Source organism: Tachypleus tridentatus, chromosome 10 (genome assembly GCF_004210375.1).
Source record: "Tachypleus tridentatus isolate NWPU-2018 chromosome 10, ASM421037v1, whole genome shotgun sequence".
NCBI lineage: Eukaryota > Metazoa > Arthropoda > Merostomata > Xiphosura > Limulidae > Tachypleus > Tachypleus tridentatus.
Genome location: NC_134834.1, coordinates 150,937,140 through 150,962,881, shown reverse-complemented (window position 1 = coordinate 150,962,881; position 25,742 = coordinate 150,937,140).

The window sequence follows — 25,742 nt, the reverse complement described above, 5'->3', positions numbered from 1 at the left end:
GACTTACGACGTAAGAATCTGTAAAATGTTTATCCAGTTAAAAACTAATAGACAAACTAAAAAACGCACCAATGTTGTCTGGACCTAAATGGTAAATGTTACTCCTAAATGTTTCTTTTTGGCGGATGGACCACTTATTGAATCTCAACTGTTGTAACTACCCAGTGACAAGAAGGTTAGGTTAAGAAAACGTGTTATATGTAAAGTCTGAAGGATCTGTGTATAATGACAATACGTTCACATTAATTTCATTTCACAGAGAAATTGGGAAATGTTATACTTGTACTATTACTGACCGGGACAAAAATGAAGGTAAAAACCAGACCAAGCCCAGTTTTACTTGGACATCTAGTGGCCCTACTAGTGGTCAAACCGTAATGGTAAGGCAGGTTTTATCCCTTTTCACCGTAATAACCTAATTATATACAGTTTTTGGTTAATTTACCCGCTTATTTTTTATGGTAAGCTCAAGACGTCTCGTGATATTTCGAGGAATGCAATCAAACGGAAAGCTTACACTGCTAAGGGTTCTGAAGGAATCAAACTGTGCGAAAGGTTTCAACGACCGTTATTTTAACAAACAAAATTTGTTTCATCAAATACCAATCAGCATCTTTCATCAGATAAATCTTATTTCATTATCTTGTCGAAAACAAAAAAACGAAACTTATAGACATCATAAATTATCCCTAGTTTTGATAGCCATTAACACTTCTTAAACCAAGAAGCTATGGGATTAAACTGTAAAATTCGTTTTATAAATCAATTTCGAGCGAGATTGGAAGAACGTGTTGCTCACGAGGTGACTCGTGTTTACACAGTGTGAGAGACTCATGTGGGCGTCGCCTACTCAACAACTGCCGGTGAAGAACGTTTATGGTTTGGAATCTGGGGTTAATGGGGGTGGCAGTAGGGCGGGGTTAATTTTATGCCAAGGTCGACACGCTGACTATATTATCAAAACGCACAAGTGTTATAAAAGATAAAAAGATGGCCTTATCTCTTCGGTTCTGTACGAAATGAACTTAGAGAGGAAACTTTAAGATTATTGTTCAAACAACTCTATTAAGAACTCAGTTGAAATGAGACCTAACGTAAGGACAAGTTGGGAAATAAAACAGAAACACATGTTTCGTAGATTTAGAGGGGTTTTATATTATTTTATAAGTGTTAATAAAATAATACTGCATTTCACAAAGCCATGATAAGGCTATGTAAGCAAATAACACGTTATATTAGTAGACAACTACAGACAAAGAAGTATAGATAGATAATACATTGTATGTTTTTTGCTGAAATTCTCTTAGATTACCAGGAACGCCGCCCTAAGGGCGTCTGCTTGTATTAGTAATTACTAATTGTAGTATTCTTACCTCATTCAAAAATATTTCAAAAACGTGAACATTTTGTATAAAGGGATTTTTCTGGAAAGTACTGAACGCGAAAAATGTTGGGATTGTGCTGATATAAACAGTAATGTTTTTTATCTATTAAAAGTGGTAACCTTAGCTGAAAAAAGTAAAAATTCTAATTCTTAGCACTACATTTAAAAATTACATCAATGAAGTACAGTTCTAGAGAAAGTAGTGCTATAATTGTGAAGAGAGAACCACATGCTATTGTTGTGAAGAGAGAACCAGTTATTTTTCTGTTTGGATCTTGAACATTCACAGTGTGACTTTTTTTATGGATTTTTTGTTTGTGGTACTGTTAAGTAGATGGAAGCACATTGTATATATTATTTCGGTCACATACATAGATAGATAGTTGTGTAAACGCTACGTCCATCATAGTAAGATTAACTTTTGTATAATCCTAATCCTTTGAAGTACTTTAGTGAAAATTGAAAACGATTCTACATTATAACTAAATCCCTGTAACTACAAAATACAGTGGTACCTCGGTTCTTGAACGACTCCCTTCTCGAACAATTCGGTTTTCAAACATATTGTTTGAGAAAAAAATGTCTCGGTTGTCGAACATAAACTCGGATCCCGAACCAAGCTGTCGTGGCCCGAACCCCCGAAATAACCAGATTGATGACCCGAACGAGCCTTCGACCATTCTCGGCCCACGCCAAGCTTGCCCAAGACATTTTACCCGCATCTGTCGCTCAGTCCAAACCCCCACTAAAATCTGCTGTGAACGTTCTCATTTTTCTTTTTGTCTTTTGTTGTTGTTTTTCTAAATATTCTGATTAGATAAGCCATCATGGGGTCAAACAAGGATAATGAAAGCAGCAAACCAAAAAGAAAAGTTGTTAGAGCCACAATAGTGGTGAAAAGAAGATCTCATAGAGAAGTATGAGAGTGGTGTTTGTGTGTCTGACCTTGCTGCACAGTTTGATATGGCGAAGTCTACAGTCTGCACCATACTGAAAAATAAAGAGGTCATCAAAGGAACTGATGTTGCAAAAGGAGTGACAGTGCTTAAAAAAAAAAAGATCACAAACAATGGAAGAGGTAGAAAAACTGTTGTTGATTTGGGTAAACGAAAAACAGTTAGCTGGTGATAGCACTTCTGAGACCATCACTTGCGAGAAAGCAAAGTAGTTGCATGCTGACCTCCTGAAACGAGCGCTGATACAAATGATGCCTTTAAGGCTAGTAGGGGGTGGTTTGAAAAATTTAGGAAGAGAAGTGGCATACATAGTGTGATGAGACATGGGGAGGTGCCAGGCAGAAACAAACCTCATTAGTCAAGTTTTTAGTGAAAAATAGGTCTAGTGAGTCTCAAGCAGGTTGTAGCGGTGCAAATAGACAGAAAAGGAAAGAACCCCAGGAGAGTTACCTGACGTTTTTATGGAAGGTGACTCCCCTTCCAAACAATAATAACCCTCCTACTCTCCACGTTCCTCACCACCTTTCACTTACTCCATCAGCTCTCCTCAGCACAGGTAAAGTGCGGTTAAATTTCATTTATTGTTTTGTTATTGTGTTTATAGTTTTTGTGGTTGACTTTATGCATGTAAGTATTATTATACAGGTATAAATAAGCAATATTTTTACTTAAAATGCTGCATAATGCGTAATTTTTGGAGGTCTGTAACGGATTAATTTAATTTACAGTATTTCTTATGGGAAAAATTGGTTCGGTTTTCGAAAAGCTTTCTGGAACGGATTAAGTTCGAGAACCGAGATACCACTGTACCTTGTTTATAAAATTTGGCTTTCGACTCCCAGCAGCCATTGAAACATAGTACTATAAACCGAGGTTAAGAAATTAAACCAGATATAGACACATTGGGCTGTCACTAGAAGAAGTTTTGGATGAAATGACTTCACTGGCCAGCTTTATTTGTCGGTTTCCTATCCTTCAAGAAGAAACCCGCAGCTGAAATGTGTTTATGTAAACATCTTAACGTCGTTTCCCTTACCATTTGAAAACTAGGGGATGTTCTATGGAGTTGTATCTCTGCTTAGTATTTCAAAGAAGCCAAATTGAATAATTTTTAGTTTATCAACCAATATACATAATAACGTTTTATCTTATTAGACCAAATTTTTTCTCCAAATCACCACATGGTAGCACCAACAGAATCTAGTAAAAACAGTTAGAAAAAAATCGTATCATAAAGAGAAAAAAAAATTAAGTCGTCAAAAATTCAAAGGTCGCGCTATATAACTTATTTATTTTAAATTTTAAATTTAGTAACACCTAGGGCATCAAACTGAATAATTAAAAGGTACCATAAAGAAATATTTAAAGTACAACAAAATGAATTAAAGAAAACAAATTCGTTGTTGATAAAACTGCTTATTAAATGTAGAACGAGAATTTCAAGTGGTCAGGCCCAAGAAAATTTCGCCGGCGTTGAGCAGGAGGATTCGACGGGTTGTCCAGCAAGACACCAGCCGATCGTCGAACCATATTAAGGCCTTTACGGACGCAGAATGCAGGTCAAGAACAATAAGACGGCATCTACGAGAGAAAGGATTTTAAAACCGTAAACGTCTTCAAAGGCCACGCCTCCTTACACACCACGAAACAGCTCGGTTAAACTTTGCTGAGAAGCACCAAACATGGGACGCAGAAAAGTGTACGAAGGTTTTGTTTTCTGATGAAAAAAAATTTAACCTGGATGGTCCAGATGGCTTCCAACGTTACTGGCACGATAAGGATATCCCACCGGAGATATTTTCTACACGACACAGTAGAGGAGGTTCCATCATGATCTGGAGTGCTTTCTCCTTCTATGGAACAATGAGGTTTCAGGTTATATAGGGGCGTCAAACAGCAGCTGGCCATATTGGCATGTTGGAGAGAGCATCCTTATTGAGTGAAGTCCTTCGCTTGTATGTAAATGACAACGCTGTAATCCACAATGCGCGCAGGACAAAGGACTTTTTCATGGCGAATAACGTAATTCTTTTGGACCATCCAGCGCGTTCGCCTGAACTGAACCCCATTAAAAATGTTTGGGGTGGATTGCAAGAGAAGTCTATAGAAATGGACGTCAATTCCAAACAGTGCATGATCTTCGTGAAGCCATCTTCACCACTTGGAATAACATTCCAACCAGCCTTCTGCAAACGCTTATATCGACCATGCCAAAGTGAATGTTTGCATTTATTCGCAATGATGGCCGTGCAACTCACTAATGAGACCTCTTGTTGGGCATTTCCTACCCTGTTTAGGAGTTCTTTTTCGTATGGTCTTAAACTTTTTACCAGCTAGTATTTAGGCTAAATTCATTGTGTTCAGATTTTCCCTATTAAATGTTAAAAAGTTTTTTATTTTTATTTTCCCTTTTCTTATTTTCATCTTTCGAAGCTCTACTTAAATAAGTGGTTGAGTCTAACAACGCAAAATGCATATTTTTTCTTTATGTTCAGTGACCTTAAGATTTTGGCCAGCAGTGTATATATACATAGATATACAATACTGTCCAAAAGTATTAGGACAAAGTAAAATTACATTTCAAACTACTTTCAAACAACAATAGAAGGTAAATCACAGGTGAAACATCAACATTTTACTGACATTCATATTTAATACAACAGAAACTCACTGGGAGTGGTTAATTTCAATAAACAGTTAATACTGTTGTTGTGGTTTTACTCCCTATGTCTCTAATACACTACCATAAAGTTTCTTTCTACGTAACTTTTGATATGACAAGTTTTTGGTTTGCTCAATTGAGTTGAGATAGAGTCTTTATGGAGGCCATTGCATCATTTGAATGACTCCATTAGTTTCTTTATTACCTAAGTAATTTCTGCATTAGCCCCATAAAGTGGAAAGATTGACAAAATGTTATCTTGTCCTAACACGTTTGCACAGTATTGTATGTATATACAACTTTGGATATCTTAGGATCTGAACAATCTGTGATTTTACCCTTTATATGGCAAATTATTTCTCTGAATTGACTTTCCGTATGGAGCACAAACAAAGCATTATTAAACGATCTGATAAAAATATTATAAATCTGAGATTAATAAGAAAATATGGCTTTAATAAAAAAGAACTCATTCGTAACAAAGAACCACTTATCGTTGTGGATGAACATTCTTTATTTATTTATTGAATCTTGCGTAAAGCTACTCGAATGCTGTCTGCATTAGTTGTCCCTAATTTACAAGTAACAGACAAGAAGGAAGGAAGCTAGTCAACACCATCCACCGCCAACTCTTGGACTACTCTTTTATGCTATAAAATGGGACTGGTCGTTACATTATAATGCCTCCAAGGCTGAAAGGGCGAGCATGCATCTTCGACTTCGAATCCTATCGTAACAAACCTAAAATAGAACAATAATTTAATAATAAAAGAAACGAACTAGGAAGGATTATTACCAAAATCAACAATAAATCAAGTCGATAAATTATCAGAAATCGATAATTACAGACAAACAGTTACTGAGTGCCTCACCAAAACAAACACAGTACACGTCTCACAACAAATGGTAACCACACGGACAAACGATAAAATAACATCTTCACCTAAGAAGATAATATATGAATGTAAGATATCCGAACCTCAAAAGCCAGATAAATACACTAAGGCACAATGTTGAAAATGATATGAACAAAATAAAAACAAGACAACAGGGACACCTTTTACATGTAATTAAACATGAGAACAGGGACACTTTTTACATGTAATTAAACTTACACAGAGATCCAAAGAAGTTATGGAGATATTTGAAAGAATTCACTGATAACCAAACAACGTACTAAACCTACGTGATAACCAAACAACGTACTAAACCTACGTGATAACCAAACAACGTACTAAACCTACGTGACAACAAAACAACGTACTAAACCTACGTGATAACCAAACAACGTACTAAACCTACGTGATTTTATGTCACGAAAATAAAACAGCACGTGCAGAAGCACAAAAGGTAAAGTTGTGAAAAAGCATTTAAGAAATACATTTAAAACACACAATAGATACGCACTATTTATACACAGTGAATGACTAGTTAAACGTATCAACACATACACACATTAAGTTACCAGTTGTTTCAGTTAATCTCCTAAATTCACAGAGAAAGCAGTAATGATTATGCAAGCCAAATCACAAACATAAGAACGGTAACAGAAGTAGTGTAAAATATACAAACAACAAGGTTCCAGATGAGGATGGTTTACAAGCCATTCTACTCCAAAATGGTTCCCAGAAGTTGTTTGACCATCTAACATCGTTGTTTAGTTTATCCATAAACTCTAATTACATCCCAGCCTCTTAGGGTCAAACAGATGTTCCTTTGTCCTTAAAGGAAAGAAAATCAGCGAATAAACCAATAAGTGACCGACCAATTAGTCTGACTGGATGTGTAGGAAATTATTAGTGATAAAATATCCTCTTACCTATATATCTCATCAAGTTGAAAACTGTTTCAGAAACTTTTAACAAACATCAGATCACGTAGTTAAATTAACTGAATCCATAATGGATAATTTTAAACAAAGGAAATGCACTGTCGACTGTGTTCTCGATTTTGAGAAAACATTCCACTCTAAGCATAATGAAATATAAACTAAAACAAATGGTTTTACTGACAAAATATCTAATGAATGTGGAAGGCACCAAATAGGGGTGCTATACTTCAGAAGCGAGTGTTCCCCAAGGTGGGGCAGTTATCCCTATCCTTTCCGTTATGTATATAAGCGACATACCATTATACGACCCAAATTTTAGCTTTCCAGTGCAACTATCAACTCACAATCAGTTCTAACTCAAATAGTCGAGGATTATCAAAAACACATAATAAAAAATACATGTTCGAAAAACTAACTAATTCTATTTAAAAAATCAATAAAAACCCTCCCGAAATGTACTTGTACGTAACTCTTGCATGTCGTCACACCAGCAAAATTTCTTTTAGTTACGTATGCTTCAAAATTAACTTAAAAAAATATCTCACTCAAATCAGAAACAAAATATAGAAACAAAAAAATATCAAGAGATCGACTGGGAAAAATGCAGAGGCTACACCAGAAATAACCATTAAAATTAATAAACAACACATTCGACCTGCCGGGATTGATGTTGCACAAACACATATTAAGAAACAACAGACTTTATAACATGCACCAATCATTACAGCTTTAATAGTATCGAGATCAACAAACTTAAAACTAATCCATAAATATACAAATATAAAAATCAATCCACGACAGACTCAGAGAGTACTGCCTAAATATATGTATCTATGTATGGGACCGAAATAATAAATATAGTGTAGTGCCATCTATCGAATAGTAACAAAAATAACATTCATAAAATATTCCACACTTTTGAGCATTCAAAATTCAGACAATAACAAGAAACATAACTGTCTTATGCGCAACAACCATTACTTTATAATATAACACAATTTTAAATAATAGAAAACACCCACACCACTTTATTTAGGACTGTACGTATTGAGAAACTGGAGTTATTAAAAAATAATATTTTTTTCAATAAACGTTACCTCTTTTAATAGAAACAAAAACATTACAGTTTATATCAATAAAATTCGAACACTTTCCCATTCATCACTTTTTAAAAAATCTTTTTCTAGAAAATGTTCATTTCTGTAACTTTTTTTTCAATAGGTATGAATGAACAGTAGACGTAAACAGCTGCCCATAGGGCGGTGTATCTGTTAATCTGTATAAAGACAACTCAATAAATAGTTATGTCATACGTGTTGATTATAATCCTAAGTACTTCTCTTCAATAAATTTTTACTGAAAGAAAAAGTCCGTCTGCACTAGATCATAAAAGGTAGCTTAGAATTAGCTATTACAAGTGCATTTAAACTGATATTGTATGTGAAATATACGTGTGGTAACTATTTCAAGTGAAAGGTTACATTTACTGTAAAGCTGTTTGTGACCATAAAAGACCACATGAATAAAAATAGTGGAATACCATTTATTCATGGACACAGCCCTGAAAAGGTAAGTTAAATCGGTATTTCAACTTTACATAGTGTTAAAACCCTCATTTTGTAAATATATTACAGCATTTGACAGTCTAACATACAATATTAAAGAAGGCTGGAAAAGATATAAATAGACTCTGACCTAGAAGTCACACATAGCACAAATATCGATCTAGGTAGATTTTGTTTTGGTTTCAACTACACATTTGGAAATTAAGTTATAAGTTACAATGGTCGGACCCAAAATTTCGATGTTTTATTATCTCTCATTTTAACTTTACTAGTAAAAATTGTTATGTATTATAATTTACGTCGAACGAGTGTCTAATTTATTTTGGAAGGTACGCAGTTATGTCAAATAAGTAAAATAAAATATTTTTATAAGTTCACTAGATGGTGTATTTTATATGCTGAGTGGTAGAAAGTTTATTAAAATATGTAGAGAAATGTTTCAATGTCTAACGCCGGGTGTAAGTCAAAGTATTCATTTGACCATTGTGTAGAAAAACGTTTCAATGTCTAACGCCGGGTGTAAGTCAAAGTATTCATTTGACCATTGTGTAGAAAAACGTTTCAATGTCTAACGCCGGGTGTAAGTCAAAGTATTCATTAGACCATTGTGTAGAAAAACGTTTCAATGTCTAACGCCACGTGTAAGTCAAAGTATTCAATAGATTATTGCAACTAAACTCTTACATGGTTCCACATCAAGACAGTTAGGATTATGTAACGAATAAGTAAAACAGAACTGTTGCAGTAAGAAAAATATCCACATATTACACCAAGGTAGGGTTTTTAAAAACAGAGAATTATAAACAATATTACCAAATCAAAAACCCCCGACCTTTAAATACATTTCTTCTAAAAAAGATTTAGCCAGAGTAGATATGTAAATACTAACTTCTGATAATGTATTTAACTAACACAGCTGCTGTTTCAAGGAAGTATTATTAGATTCTGATAATGTATTTAACTAACACAACTGATGTTTCAAGGAAGTATTATTAGATTCTGATAATGTATTTAACTAACACAGCTGATGTTTCAAGGAAGTATTATTAGATTCTGATAATGTATTTAACTAACACAGCTGATGTTTCAAGGAAGTATTATTAGATTCTGATAATGTATTTAATTAACACAACTGATGTTTCAAGGAAGTATTATTAGATTCTGATAATGTATTTAACTAACAAAGCTGATGTTTCAAGGAAGTATTATTAAATTCTTATAATGTATTTAACTAACACAGCTGATGTTTCAAGGAAGTATTATTAGATTCTGATAATGTATTTAACTAACACAGCTGATGTTTCAAGGAAGTATTATTAGATTCTGATAATGTATTTAACTAACACAGCTGCTGTTTCAAGGAAGTATTATTAGATTCTGATAATGTATTTAACTAACACAACTGATGTTTCAAGGAAGTATTATTAGATTCTGATAATGTATTTAACTAACACAGCTGATGTTTCAAGGAAGTATTATTAAATTCTTATAATGTATTTAACTAACACAGCTGATGTTTCAAGGAAGTATTATTAGATTCTGATAATGTATTTAACTAACACAGCTGATGTTTCAAGGAAGTATTATTAGATTCTGATAATGTATTTAACTAACAAAGCTGATGTTTCAAGGAAGTATTATTAGATTTTTATTTGTTCGTTTTTGTCATTGAGAAAGAGGTGGGTTTTCTTTCCTCGTTCAAAAACAAACAACAAATAAGTATGCAACAACAGCACTTACCGCCTAATACATTGTCTGGTTCATAGCATACTGACCGTTTTCTACTAGTTGTTGTTCTCTAATGTGTCTGGTAAGATGAAGATCTTTTGGCACCAAATGTGAACATCTCAGAGTTAATAAGAAGTAAAGAATAACTGATCTAGCTAAGGTTTAGAAAAGCAGTAGTCCGCTTTGGCGAGAACTGTTGCTATGGGACCATAATAAAAAGTCCAAAACAAAATATAGAATATACTTTAGAAATAACAGGTCAGTTACCCGGATCTTCTCACAGTAAGATTATTGTCCTTGAACTGACCTAGTGTACTGACCCATAGGCAGTCATTAATATAGACTGTTACATAACTTAAAACTGCTTTAGTGTGCATACGTAACATCTACAGCACAGATGAATTAAATCAACGGTATTTGTTTGGAACACAGACAAAACCTCAGAAAAAATATATATATACCAAACTAATCGTATTTCGCATTCGAATAAAACCGGGTTTTTAACACTGTGTATTTATCTTGACCCCTTTATCTGTTGGGCTGCATATTCGCCCCCTATTTTACAAAACCAAATATTATAAAAAAATATAATAATGTAACTTAACTATCCATATCACTTCGATAAATTTATGTTTAATGCAAAAATAGAGAAGTAGTAATATTGTATATCTTCGAGTCTCTCTTAGAAAGGGGATTTGTAACCTTTAGCTGGTATAACATTTGAAGGGGTCATCCTCAAAACAGAACAAAGCTACAGAAATGTGCTTTTCCAGAATTTGAACATTGTAAGCCCTCAGAGTCTATTCTTATTTTTACCCTATTTTTTCGTTTTTGAGTGTATGGGTGCACAGATTGTGTTCCAACCTTCTTTATACTGGACTAACAAACCACGTGGTCAATTAAGACCACTTCTAATATTGCTTGTTCGATGATTATATACATTGTTAAACACAACTAACATGATTGTACAAGAAGTAAACACAGGGGGAAGAAGGAACTGTTTACACACACTCAAAATACTGCACATTTCAACAAATACACAAACACTCTTCCCCTGCATTTATAAACAAAGAAATGTATGCTGGTAACAAAACAGTTTATTTATTTACACAAAATCTGACCTCTGCTCATAATTTTCAACTGACGGACTATAGGAAAAGCAGCATCAAAGTGAATAGAGTAATTTAACCGCAACCGGACACGAACCTTTGGCCCTGTGATTCATAATCTAGCATAATATCCATTAAGTCACGCTTGGCCTCAACTAATTGAGAACCTTAAACAAAGTATACTTTAATAAAATTACAAGTTAACGACAAAATAATACAAAACATTGAATAAATGTGGTATGTATGAAATCCATTACGTTATTAATTAATATAATTATTTAATCAAATAGCGATACAATTGTCATTGAGAACTGTCCAATAGAAAGGCTGATCACTCCTTTGTTGATTGTTTTTAATAAGGAAAATATATTTGGCTGATAATAATGGATGAAAAGTAGTCGAAATGAAAATAATACGGAAAAAATATCTATACACACGAGGGAGAAAATTTAACGTACAAATTATGAACAGGCAGGAAATGTTCCGAAGAGTTCCAACTGTCAGCAGTCCCACTCAGCGATCAGTATTTGGGCTCATCACTCTAAAAATCTGTTTTCGATACCCGTGATTGTTCTAAAGAACATTGTACATAAGACGAGGACAAGAATTAAAGTAAGTAAAATTAGAGCATTTGTTACAATGCAAACAACGACAACACATTAAGGCAACAACTTTAAATAGACCGAGTTGATCTGACTTGACACGAGAGCCAACACGTAGCACGACAGAAGTAGGATTTGACAAACTAGATCAGTTGGGTCATGCCTTACTTTGTCTTTTACACGCATCTAATACTTGTACACTTAATTTTCTTTTTCGGTTATTTCTTTATTACAACGTTAAACCGTTAGTCAAGCTTGTTGTAACCAGATCTGTAAAGAGAGAATTAGAATACTTAAAGAAAACAACGAGTTTTTAAATTTATTTGTACTTTGACTCACATTATTAACTAAAGACGTTTGCTGCTGATATCCCCCCTCCATTTTGCCTTAAAATCTACAGGAACAAAGATATACGAATACGTTCAAAAGGTTACATTATAACACTCATATATTTGGTACAATATATGTAGGCTATCTCAGCACAACGTAAAGAAACCACATGCCGCTATTGTAAGATCGCCTACAGCGACCCAGCAAACTTAACAGTCACAAGCCCAACAGCTCATCGGGATAGGCCATACACTCTTCCGAAGAGCCCAGTGTTCTAGCAAACAGTATCACGTGCTTAAGATGCAGGTTAGCGTATCTTATGCGCCAGAGTTTTAGTTTTTTGTTGTTTTTTCTTTTGCGAATATTATACCTGTAACACAAATATACTTTCTGTTGGTTCAATAACCTCAACAGTTAGGTCAGTGACTGATGACGTTAGAAAATTATTCGACCACTCCGATTAGCGACAAAAAAAAAGGTATTTCTAACTTTAGGGGGCGGTTAGAACGTTACATCTTCTGTGGGGAAGTGACAAACGAGCAAAGTATGTAAAAAATTGCCCAAACGTAAAAACAAACACGAGAAAGTCGAATTCACCTTATCATTATATATCTTATTACGATATATTTAGACCAACTACAAAGTACATCCAAAAATAAATTATAGCATTACTGTAACGCGTCTTTTCCACTATTTGGCAAATATGATACTAGACCCAGTTCATGTCTCGGCAACAAATTAGTTTTTTCTTTCTATAACGTTTAGCTAAGTTATATTTACGTTGATACGAGTTTTAGGCTTAAGTCCAAAACAATGTTTCAGTATAAACTGCGAGTCGTCTCGCGCCTAACTTAATTAACTTTGATAGATAAACAAACACGTAACTCACCAATTATTTATATTGTATATTTTTCTGTAACTAGCCTATTAATTAAAAATACTACAAAAACCAGGTATTTGTGATCACTCACTAACATCTCAGAATTCTCATTGACTACTCAAATGAATACTTCACGGATTGACTGGCGCTCAACGAATTGAACTAAATGCCTCACTGATTTCGTATTTACAATGTATCCTTGTTTCTAGACATTTGGTAAACTTTCTCGATCATTGATATTCATGAACATTGTAAGCATTCTAGGACTACTTTTATGGAATTATTCGATCTTAATGTATCTCAGAACAACTGGTATGGGTAGCACTTTTACTGATAAGCAGGTTCACAAAGATGACCTAGAAAGGTCGAAATGTTGTTTTCTGCTTATCAATAAAAGTGTTAATACCCATACCAGCTGTTCTGAGATACATTTTTTATTTCAATTGGGTTTCTCGTCATCAAGAAGTATTCGATCTAAACGTCACTCGCCCTCTAGCAAACGTCTAAAATTAAAACAATAAATATAGAACTTACAATATGAACTTTTCAACAGCTTGGTTGCAGTGCAATTATTAAATTATATGGCCCGGCATGGCCAGGTGAGTTAAGGCATTCGACTCGTAATCTGAGGATCGTGGGCTCGAATCTCCGTCGCAACAAGCATGCTCGCTCTTTTAGCCGTTGGGGCGTTATAATGTGACGGTAAATCCCACTATTCGTTGGTAAAAGAATAGCTCAAGAGTTGGCAGTGGGTGATGACTAGCTACCTTCTCTCTAGTCTTACACTTATACGAATTTTATCTGTAATTATTTTAAATTATTTTTAAGGTAAATTTCTGATACTCAACTGGTTTTGTATCAAAATATTTTCACTAAACCATCTAGTTGGTTACATTGGATTTCTTTAGACTAAATAGGGTTAAAATATATTACAGTGGTACCTCGGTTCTTGTAGTTAATCCGTTCCAGAAGGCTGTTCGAAAACCGAACCAATTTTTCCCATAAGAAATACTGTAAATTAAATTAATCCGTTACAGACCTCCAAAAATTACGTATTATGAAGCATTTAAGTAAAAATATTGCTTATTTATACCTGTATAATAATACTTACATGCATAAAGTCAACCACAAAAACTATAAACACAATAAAAAAACAAATGAAAACTTAACTGCACTTTACCTGTGCTGAGGAGAGCTGATGGCGTAAGTGAAAGGTGGTGAGGAACGTGGAGAGTAGGAGGGTTATTATTGTTTGGAAGGGGAGTCACCTTCCATAAAAACGTCAGGTTATTCTCCTTCTGGGGTTCTTTCTCTTTTCTGTCTTTTTGCACCGCTACAACCTGCTTGAGACTCACTAGACCTATTTCTCACTAAAAACTTGTCTAATGATGTTTGTTTTGCCTGCATTTTAAAATGTTTCTGAAGTAAGACATGGCATTGTCAATGAAAAGTTTTATGCTGCGGTTTGCTACAGCTTTGTCAGGGTGAAAGTTTTCTACAAAACTTTGTAACTCTCCCTATTTTCCACACATTTCCTTGATTAGTGAACTAGGAACATCCTCCCTTCCTGTCTCCTCATCTGAAGACACTTCCTCAGTTGCCTTCTGTTGCTGCTCCTTCTGAAGGTCTTGGAGTTCTTCTGTGGTGAGCTCAGTGTTGTGGTCTTCCACCAACTTTTCCACATCATCACTACTCACATTCAAGCCCATACACTTGCCTAGTGAAACAATATCATTGACAACAGGCTCAGCCTCAAAGCCTTCAAAGTCTCTATTTGCTACTGAGTCTCGCCACAATTTCTTCCAGGCTGAGTTCATGGTCCTCCATTGCTTGAGGATATTAAAGTGTTTTTTCCAGAACTCTCTGAGGGTTAACTCTGTGTCAGAGGTCACTTCAAAGCACCTTTAAAACAGTGTTTTGGTGTAGAGTTTCTTAAAGTTCGATATGACCTGCTGGTCCATGGGCTGAATGAGAGGAGTCGTGTTAGGAGGCAAGAGCTTCACCGTAATGAAACTGTACTCCTCCACCAACCCGTCCTCCAAGCCTGGTGGGTGAGCAAGTGCATTGTCCATCACAAGAAGGGCCTTGAGTGGCAACTGTTTTCCATGAGGTAATTTTTGCACTTGGGGCAAACACTTCATGGACCCACTCCATTAAAAATTGCTTGGTTACCCATGCTTTACTATTAGCCCTCCACATGACATTTAGTTTACTTTTCAGGACATTATTTTTCTTAAAAACCTTCGTGTTCTCAGAATGGTTCACAAGCAAAGGCTAAAGTTTTAAGTCCCCACTTGCATTACTACATAACAATAGAGTTAGTCTGTCCTTCATTGGCTTGTGTCCTAGCAGTGACTTCTCCTCCTTGATGATGTAGGTCCTCTTTGGCATTTTCTTCCAAAAGAGGCCTGTCTCATCACAGTTGAACACTTGTTGGGGAATAAAACCCTCAGCTTCTACATAGTCCTTGAATTTCCTGACAGATTTATCAGCAGCGTCTTTGTTAGAACTGACATCCTCCCCATGTCTCACCACACTATGTATGCCACTTCTCTTCCTAAAGTTTTCAAACCACCCCATACTAGCTTTAAAGGCATCACTTGTATCAGCACTCGTTCCAGGGGTGTTTTTCAGGAGGTCAGCATGCAACTACTTTGCTTTCTCACAAATGATAGTCTCAGAAATGCAATCACCAGATAACTGTTTTTCGTTTACCCAAATCAACAACAGTTTTTCTACCTCTTCCATTGTTTGTGATCTTTGTTTTTTTAAGCACTGTCTCTCCTTTTGCAACATCAGCTCCTTTGATGACCTCTTTATTTTTCAGTATGGTGCAGACTGTAGACTTCACCATACCAAACACTGTAGCAAGGTCAGACACACAAACACCACTCTCACACTTCGCTATGATATTTTTTTTTCACCTCTATTGTGGCTCTAACAACTTTTCTTTTTGGTTTGCTGCTTTCATTATCCTTGTTTGATCCCATGATGACTTATTTAATCAGAATATTTAGAAAAACAACAAAAAGAAAAACGAGAACGTTCACAGCAGATTTTAGTGGGGGTTTGGACTGAGCGACAGATGCGGGTAAAATGTTTTGGGCAAGCTTGGCGTGAGCCGAAAATGGTCGAATTGTCGTTCGGATCACCAATCGGGTTATTTCGGGGGTTCGGGCCATGACAGCTTGGTTTGGGAACCGAGTTTATGTTCGATAACCGAGATATTTTTTTCTCAAACAATATGTTTGAAAACCGAATTGTTCGAGAAGGGAGTCGTTCGAAAACCGAGATACCACTGTACTTTCTAAAGAACTGTACAGACGTATAATCTTTACAAGAAATATACTATTTTCAATCACATTTTCCATTAGTTTTAATAAAAATATTTCCATCTAAGTTTGCAGATGTCTTTTTTGTATTTATAGTACTCCATTATATATTTTTTTCTATTTTAGGTAATCGAACTCCGGATTTTTTCGTTGTCAGTCCATAAATGGACCACTCACTGTTCCACCGAGGTACATGTTAATTATATTGTCTAAAATACTCTAACATACTAAGAAACAAACATTTGATCATTGCTAGGCCTAGTGAATACTGCCCATGCGTTTTCACCAGGTGGCGTACATCTATGGTTTTAAAAGCAAATTATACCGTGAAAACACGCCATTGGCTACCTTTTCTGAACTGTGTCATCTAAAGAAAACACTGTTAAAAACTACTGTATTGTTTCTGAGTGTACCAAGTTCATGGAAAACATTCCATTTTGATTGCTGTGCTACACGAGATAACGCGCGAATGTTTCTACATGCAAAACAGTAGGCTCACAACTATAAGGCGAAATATTTGTCAAATGTTACAACAATAAATTAAATTATATTTCTAAAGAATGTAAAAGGGTGGATAAAAAGTGTCCCCTTGAAAATGTTCTTAATGTGTCATATCCTTTATTAAATAACAGAAAAAGATATAAAATACATGTTTTATAAACTCTCGACGAGATATGTTCATATGTGGTCTCAACAACTAATTTTAACATTGGCTTTCGTTAATATCTAAATGTTGTGTTCCTGCTCTAGTTTCTTGTATTTTCTTATCCCAGTTAGCCTACAAAATGATCAAACAAGTTTCTCTACAATTGTGGAGTCCGAAATCAAAAGGAATGTCGACTAAATATTAACAAGTTTGTCTTGTTTTGAGTTTCATTTTTACTTTTGACTATTGCAGAGAAACTTGTTTGCTCATTCTGTGGACTAATTGTAATAAGAAGATCTAAGAAACTACAGCAGGTATGCAACACTTTTCATGAGAAAATTTAACTAAAATTATGAAAAATTCGGGTATTTACGAAATCCAGTGTTAAAATTAGGGTTTGAGATCATATTTGAACAGATCTCGTTAAGTGAGTTCTAAAAAAAACATAATTTTATACGTTTTTCTGCTATCTAATAAAAGATATATCAAATTAACCACATTTCCAGGAACAGGGTACTTTTTTTTGTCCACTCTCTATATGCTCAACGAGTTTAAGGTTTATCCGATTAACCTCTTAAATTAAAACTGTTTTTAAAGGCTAAGTATCTTAGGTTATATTACTGTATTTGTTCGTCACATTACATTGCTACATTACACTTATTAATGCAAGCCTCCTTGCCATCTTGATAAAGTAAGTGATACGATAATGGGGCAAGGTCACAATGATGGTTTAAAAACAAACAAACGAAAACTTTGATCTAACGCAAGTTACACACAGTCATGCAACTAGGAGCATTGTTATTATCAACTTACTGAGAAGTTGGCTCAATTAACAATTTGGTAATAAAATCGGGAGAAAAAAACGATCCTCATTTTCCATATAATAATAATAAACGTTTTATTTCACCCAACCTGACGCCAATGTATGTTTATTGGGCCTAGTAGTGGACGAACAGTCCATATGCTACTAGCCCTAATGAAGCCGCAACCGCGAAAGGCCGTTTTATTTCTTCTAATTTTATTACCAAAATGTCTAAATCACTTCAATGCGTACAACAAAGCGACATTCATAAAATTTTCAGTTATTCAAAAATGATAGGTCTGTTGTCAGGTGATGCTGTGAGATATTTATATATAAATGGTGTAGTTTTGGTCCAAACAACTACGGTTTGAATATTAGCATAAGACATTTAAGAGACTTAATCATAACATAATTTCACCACATTATAAAAGGTGTCGCTAACAAACCATTGACTCAAACGCTATATGCGCACGCCCCTTCTCCCACAGTGAGTAGTCCAGATAGTGAGTGACCGTCCTTATGTTCGAACAACCAAGACAACCTACAGCAATTTTTCATTTATTATATGGCTATTAATTTATTTATTTGTCCATTTTTACTTTATATAACTATCAATTATTGACATGTAGTATTCTAGACACTAGGTTCCTAGTTTATAAGAATGGTGATATATTTTAAATATAAACAGTAGGAACCAAGAATTTTCTAAAGAAAGACCAAATAAAAAAGTAGTGTAATGAAAATGAAAAACCTTTTAAAAATTCTTCGCACAATCCTTTAAATTAATGGAAATATGGCGTAACTCCTCATCAATAAAATGCCTTAATATACGCTTTAAATAATTAGCACTAGATAGCAGCAGCTACAATCGTTATCATGTAATATGATAAATATTTTCTAGCATTATTATTTTCTGAAAATTTTACAGATTAATAAACGATTTTGTCCGTGGGCCTAGCATGGCCAAGTGTATTAAGGCATTCGACTCGTAATCTTAGGGTCGCGGGTTCGAATCCCGGTCGCATCAAACATGCTCGCCCTTTCAGCCGTGGGACGTTATAATGTTACAGTCAATCCCAATATTCGTTGGTAAAAGTGTAGCCCAAGAGTTGGCGGTGGGTGGTGATAACTATCTGCAGTCTTACACTGCTAAATTAGGGACGACTAGGGCAGATAGCCCTCGAGTAGCTTTTCGCGAAATTCAAAGTAATATTTTGTCCGCCTTGTGGCAGTACTGTACTCTTGATATTTCTCAGGTACTATACATTGTGAAACATGTATCTAAGTAAAACGTGCATTAAATGTATTGAAAAATTAATTAGTAAAGAAAATAATAAGATAGAAGACTAGGAAAAGTGAAAGGTAGGCCAGTATTACTTACACAGCGAGCTTATAGTTAATTTAGTATTGTTTGAAATATATTGTGATGCCACAAGTTAGCTTAATTAACTTACACTGATGTAATAAAACTTACCATAGCGTCCTCAGTCCTACCAATGTACCAGTTTTCAAAAGGCTTAGCCATCAGACAACATGTTACAAGCAAACACATAAAAGATAGCAGAAACTTTATATTGAATCAGGTAACATTAATAAAACGAAGTTTAAAATAATTTATCAATACACGTGCATTTAAATCTTTATTTGTTATCTTTTTTTAACTATCATTTGTGTTAGTTTGCAGCTATTACAAGATTATATTCTAACGTAGTATATTGTGGTTCGGCTCTGGTGCCTAATTTCTGAGATGGAGATGGCACAGGAAAAAGAATGGCGTATAATAATGTTATAAAATGACCAGAAGAATAAAAGCAAACGGAATTATTCCTTAAAAAATCACAAACTAAATTTTCACGACGAAGACGAAAGAAGTGGCTTCAAGCAATCAGACAAATATGATAAGTTTTGTTATGGTAGGACCCAACGCCAGGCGCCTTGGCTTTTTGATATAATTTTCACTTGACGCATTATTATCTGCAAAGAACAGTGGCGTATTTAGGTAAAGACTGGAGGGAGGTCAACTCAACGGCCCATGGTCTTAATGGGGGCCGATTGATAATTTTATTCTATGTAAAAATTACATGGGATGTAGGGCCTACAAAAATTTTAGCTTCTGTGCTCACACAACCTTAAATCCGCCACTGGTAAAGAATGAATGACATTAAAAAAATGTGTGTAAAAGTATAGGCTACTAGTTAGCCAATTACAGTCAGCCAGTGAATATTTTGGTCCCCAGTGGTACACTTGCACGTCTGTGGACTCACGCTGCTATAGACCGGATATCGATACCCGTGGTGGGTAGAACACAAATAGCCCATTGCGTAGCTTTGTGCTTAATTACCCAAAAACAGTGAAAATTGTTAACTCAAATATTTTGTCGAGTGTATTTTAGAAACTTAGAAATGTGATTTTAAAACTAGTGTCATCTTGGTTACAACTGTACGTTTTATTGGAAATCCTTAGTATTCACTACATAATACATTAAAATATTGATAAAAACAAGTAATTGCTATGGATCCCCTAGTAGCTTAGCGGTGCGTTTACGGACTTACAACGTTAAAATCGGAGGTTCGATTATCCGCGATAGATGGCGAGCAGATAGTCTGTTGTGTCACTTTGGACCAGAAAACAACTATAAAGAGGGTGGCCAATATGATCAAGTTAGAAGTATTTACTTTTTGAAATATTTAATGTTAGAAATGTTTCGTCCTTTATAATTTCATTGTGTTTTGTATGTGTCGTTAAACTATGTTTTTCATGATATTTCACTTTTTGTTTTATTTATAGCTTGGCCCCTAGCGGTAAGTCTGATACCAAGTTTCGATATTCGCGGTAGGCACTGCACAGGTAGTCCATTGTGTGGTTTTGCGCTTAACGATAAACAAAGAAAATAAACCTTATAACTGGTATAATTGTATATCTGTGTTTATGAATTTGTTCTTTCAGATTTCACTTCCTGGTTCATTTATGTTATTTCCTGTAATGTGTTTAGTTCATTATAAAACCTGTTTGTCCATGTCATGTATTCACAACTTTCATTTTCCACTTTCAGTGCCTGTGACTTGAAATAGTGTTCACTGCCGTTTAAAGTGAATGTATACTTCCTGTTATGAAACCTAACTTTATCACCCTCAAATAATGAAATTTGTCTTAACCGAAAATAATCCGTGTCTGAAGGCTCGCAACGTCATTATAAACACGTTGTTTTCCAACAAGATAATGTCGAATCCAACTTATAAAAGTCACGACACTGCCTGTAGGAGAGAACAGTAGCGCCATCCTATAGCTATTAAGTTAACCTATACTGTATGCATCAATAATATGTTATTGTTTACTACTGCTTGTGGTATACGAACATACTAACTTTAGTGTAGTGATGAATTATGTACAGATAGAAGTTGGATTTTACCACCTCTTAGTTTAAATGAATAGGAATCACTGTTAATTTCACATTATGTCTTGAATCTGTCTACCCTAAAGTTATACAGTGAACCAAAAAACCTAATTTTCAGGACCACATTTCCATGCTTTACGTTAGATATTCATTATTATTTCCTGAATCAGGTAGACACTAATACGTGATGGACATGATTGATTTATTTTGGTCCAGTCAAACTGTGGGTGTTTTCCATCAAATCTAAACTCAGTATATGAGCCATCAACATTCCATTTGGACAAATGAAATCTACACAGTTTGAAGGATCAGTTAGGTCCCCATTAGGGTTACCATCTACTGATTTCAATTTTATTTATTATCCTTTATCTTGCTTGTCATACCAGCTGTTGCAGAACTAGGTAATTACTCACTTGACAAATATTAATTTAGTTTTTTTCTATTCATGACATTTTTTTACTTAACTCCTAATAGGAACCATAGTTTGGCCACAATATAGTCTCGTAGTAGTCTTCTGTAAGTGGCCAGGTATCATACTGTTAATAAGTGGTGGAACATATTGGCTATTATAATGAACCTTGTTCATCTACGTTACAAGCTAAATGATTGTCCAGAACTGTAGAACCAAATTTCCCAAAAAAAATCCGAGATAAAATTAATGACTTGGAATTAGTTCCTGCATTGATATAGTGGTAAATGTGTGACAAGTCATTTGAAAGCCCTTTCCAAGATATATCACGTTATACAATATCCCTTAACAGTTTGGTTACAAGAGATTATGGTGGCATCTTTTTTTTTCTCTCTCTTTTTTTTTTTGTCACCAGAGTTCGTCATGTTTTATGTATCTCCAGTCGACTCATTTATATTCTCAAGACAGCTGGTATGGGTATTAACACTTCAATTAAAATAAAGTGGAAAACAACGTTTCGACTTTCTTAGGTTATCTTAGGGTTACATATGTAATTTAGCTAATTAAAATCAAAATATCTCCATTACAATTTGGCTAAGAAAAGTAACAACAATATAATAGTGTATATAGCTGCGTTTAATAATTTTCCTTGAAGGTGTAAATCATTTTATAACGCGTAATAGTTGTATTTTGCATCAACAGATGACACTACAGTGTAAATTTCTCGTGCCCACATTGGGAAACAACGTACTTGGTTTGTGCTAAACTCTTTGTAAGTAAAATGTTTAAAAGTAATTGTGATGTTTATTATTTATACACTCTGAATTCAGATAATTTAGGCGTACAAGTCTATATAATATAAATATCAAATAAATTATCGAAATATTACAGAAGGAATAATCTGTAATCACAAGTAATGTTTGTGTATATTTTTATAGGAAAGATATGTGACAAATTTTTACGTTAAAACCTATTTTCAACAAATTTGCTTTCTTTAAGTCACGTATTTAAACCTTTGCCCTAACTTATGTTTAGTTTTGAAGCTCCATATATAGAATAACTGCATAATTTGAACATAAATAGCTTTATCTGTAAGTTAAAAGTATTAAAAGTATATATATTTATGGATTACCACTAATATACTATATTTAGACTAAAATTTTTAATCTGCGTATATATATACAAATGTCCAGAATATCACTGCATCCGGGTTAGGGAAAGATTCTTATTAGATCATTGTTTGATTCTAGTTTGTTCATTTTTTAATATAAGTGGAAAAAGCTGTGGGTGGTAAAGGATAAGAATTATTCTAACTAGAACTGTAACTGTGTTCACAACCTGTAATTATTCTTTTCAACTATTTCTGTCAGAATGTATTTGTCATTGAGATTATATCGATATCCGTGATTTCTACTCTATTAAACACTTACCATTTTATTTTGAATGCCGTTTAAGATTTTAAAATTGGAAAACTAGTTATTAAGCCAAATTACACGCTTTAACTAAAAGAACGCGTTTTTGTTATAACATCAATATTTTTAATGGACAAAGCGAATATTTGTATTTCTTTTCCAATGTTTGTTAGGCTCGGTATGGCCAGGCGGTTAAGGCACTCGATTTGTAATTCCTGTCACACCAAACATGCTTTCCCTTTCAGCCGTGGTGGCGTTATAACGTTATGGTCAATCCCACTATTCATTGGTAAAAGAGTAGCCCAAGAGTTGGCGGTGGGTGGTGATGACTAGCTGCCTTCCCTCTAGTCTTACATTGCTAACTTTGGGACGGCTAGAGCAGATAGCCCTCGTGTAGCTTTGCGCAAATTTCAAACCAAACCAAACCAATGTTTGTTAATATCTGTCTCTCTTTTGTATCTTTTCATGACCGTTTTTAATTCTGAGTTGTGATTGTTATGTGGTGTACTCATGGAAGGAAATAAAACCTTTTCAGTGTTCAAGATGAAAGCACATTAGGGGTCAAAGGAAAACAGAAAAAGTTACGTTTTTGACAGATTCTTTTCTCTTAAAGTATCTTTCTCAAGTGCTGGGAAAGTCAGCTTTTTGTAACTGCAACAGTAGCCTTGTCGTGATATCTCTACTGCTTATACGTCACTATAAAAATGTTAATACAGTTTCTACATATCTTCTATGCTCATATAGGACACAGACGTCAAACTAAAGACAGACTGAAACTAACAGTGTGCAGTGTAGTTGGACGATGTTTGAAACTTACTGATTCAGACGGACAGGAAATTCGTTAGGACTAGATTTCTGTTTTAATTTCAAACCGGTGTGCTACCGTGTGTTTCTGGGGATGTTTTTGTAGAAAAATGATTTTGTGAAATGTAACTGAAATATTGGAAATTCAATCAAATTATATGTTTGTTTATTATATGTATGTTTATTCTGCTTAAATTCTATAGCTTGTAGTCAGTTCAACTGTGTAATATTTTTGTACGTGTTGAGAGGGTTATTTGCCATTATGAAGGCCAACTGAATTCATCGTAAATATTGATAAAGTTCTAGGCCTATAATCATGTGGCTCTCAGGTACAAGTAACTCGCACTTGTGAAATACCTCCATAACTTGGTTCGTGGTTGGAAAGGTTACTTAACTACTCTTTTCAAAAATAATATACAGCGAGGTTGTTACACCATGTGCATGACATTTGGAAGAACGAAACCTTCATTCATTTTATTCAATGTGAGCTGACACGGCGAAGGCTATTGTTACGAAAAAGAACTCTGAACCCAAAAAAGTCACTGTGTATAGTACAGTGTATATTAGTACTGTGTATAGTACAGTGTATATTAATACTGTGTATAGTACAGTTATAAGAATAATAAAAATTATTTGATATTGGCGATTCAAAGGTTTAGAAGCATCCAACCACAGCTTAAGTTGACGGTTGTTTCAATAAGAAGAATTACTGAAGAAACTTGAATCGCAGCATTCCCGTTCGAAAAGATGCATTTCAAGCTCGCGATACAACTATATGGGTTGGAAAAGTAGCCAGTTGATGGAGAGATACACAGTACTGTTCTAACAAGCCGGATGTCTTGAAAACATTGTTAACATTTCAATGTTAAGAAACAGTGAAAGTAAACAGAGGATTATTGCCATAAACAGTATGTCTTTTATATAAGTATGTGACAAACGTAGCAGTCGTTTCCAAAACACTATAATGTCTTCCATGAAAAATATCTCAAGAAAACTAATGTTAAAGGAGTCCGACTAAAAACAAAGTTAAAACGGTTTATTTTTAAAGTAGTAACACTCATAAAGTTGTAGGACATGAATTATGTCAAAGAATCGCCAAACAAATCAAACAGATCTCAAAGGACTCAGAAACTCAGAGTTTTCGGATAAATAAATACGAAGTTATTGTGTTTAATTTTTTTCTTTATTTGTTCGTTTTTCACTCTTCAACAGAGTGCGCTACATCACACTAGGCATATCATCAAAATAGTTTCCGAACTTATTTTTAAGTAAATAAATATTTCTTCTCATTTATTACCCCCTTCTAGTCTAGAATTCTTCCAGTAACACCAAGTTACGTCAAACAAACCTGTTGATTGATTCTCGACGTTTTCAAAGAAAATCGTTAGCTGAAAACTAACTTATACAATAGAGTTAAAATCATGACGTAATTTACGCTTAATATGATATTCTTAGAAGGATATGGCAATAAGAGTGCTAAATATGTGCACTTATAAATATATTTCACCAAGTTGTTGACTACTGACGGAAATCAAGACGACTTTGTCATTGAATCATGTAAGAGGACAATCCATGCACCAGTTTTTGATAACATTACCTGTTGTCATTCAGCTATCAAACAGTGAATTCTCTTTCAAATAAAGTGACAGCTGATGTATCAGCTTTAGTTATTCTGGAATTATTAGTGATATATTACAATATGGAGATAGACAGTACCAAACACCATATCCAAGTTACGATTACCACTAACCATATCCAAGTTATGGGTATTAACTTGGTGATATGGTGGAAGTTTTGATCTAGTTATTTGTTGACATTAACTTGGTGATATGGTGGAAGTTTTGATCTAGTTATTTGTTGACATTAACTTGGTGATATGGTGGAAGTTTTGATCTA